General features: G+C 54.5%; 1 protein-coding gene across 1 annotated transcript in view; it reads right to left on the bottom strand.

The window, feature by feature from the left end:
- Positions 1-950, bottom strand: part of HOXB2 (homeobox B2) — a gene marked incomplete at its 3' end in the record, with an annotated part of 2,014 nt that overhangs the window by 394 nt on the left and 670 nt on the right. The gene's annotated exons all lie outside the window — the stretch shown is intronic.

The following is a 950-nucleotide window of genomic DNA, read 5'->3' as shown; positions in this document are numbered from 1 at the left end:
CCCCTCCCTGTTGCGAGCAGGGCAGAGCCGTGCCCCTCACTAACCAGCATGAGTGTGTGTGGAGCCGCTACGGGAGAAAAGAAATGCTTGATTAAACTCTTGCCACTGTGGAAGAGGGTTGGAAATCACTCTCCGGTTCCCTTGCCCCAAGGAGGAGAAAGGATTTTGCTCCCTGGCCTCTCCCTTCAGAGACCTTTCTTCTCTCTTTTTCCCCCCCTTTTGCCAGTAATGTGGGGACGGACGCTGCGGCGCTTTGATTTCATTATTCCTGTGTTATCTGGCCAATGAGCTCGGTGTCCGCCCTTCCCCTGCCCGAACAGTTACCTGCACGGTGCTATTAAAATACTGAAACGCTGAATTGTGCCTTCAACGTTTTGTCCCGGGGGAAGGAGGATCCCTGGCCATGGCTGCTGAGCTCCCCGGCCAAGGGACGCCTGGAGAGAGGCGATGGCTTTACTGGGGGACTGGGAGGGGATTTGGGGGTGTATTTCTTTTATTTTGCAATGAGGAGCTGGCTCTCCCCAGCCTTGCTGGGCGCCGAGAATCCTGCTCTCGCTTTTCCGCCTCCCTATCCTGCTGGTAGCAGCCCCTGCGTTACCCACCCGTCTTTCTCCCCCACCACCACCCTCCGCTCTTCTTTCGGTTTTGGGTTTTTGGGTGGTGGTTTTTTTGGTTGTGGGTTTTTTTTTTTTCCCCTGTAGGCTGTAAAAAAAAAAAAATCCAGGGCTGGGAGGGAAAGTCACGCAAACAGAGCTGTGGCTCAGCTGCCAGGTCCCCCCGCTGGAGCTAATAAAGAGCCCGGTTCCCCAGCCTCCTTCTCTCTCTTTGCTTTTGCAGAAATTACAGCAATTTGCTCTTTTATTTGCGGGGGGGCAGGCAGAACACCCCCCCTCCCAGCTCTGTGCATTGCTGCGGTGTATTTTATTGCGTGACATGAATTCGGGGGACGT

Source organism: Phaethon lepturus, unplaced genomic scaffold (genome assembly GCF_000687285.1).
Source record: "Phaethon lepturus isolate BGI_N335 unplaced genomic scaffold, ASM68728v1 scaffold22835, whole genome shotgun sequence".
Taxonomy (NCBI): domain Eukaryota; kingdom Metazoa; phylum Chordata; class Aves; order Phaethontiformes; family Phaethontidae; genus Phaethon; species Phaethon lepturus.
The sequence above is the reverse complement of the archived record's forward strand: the minus strand, read 5'-3'. Positions and strand labels throughout refer to the sequence as shown.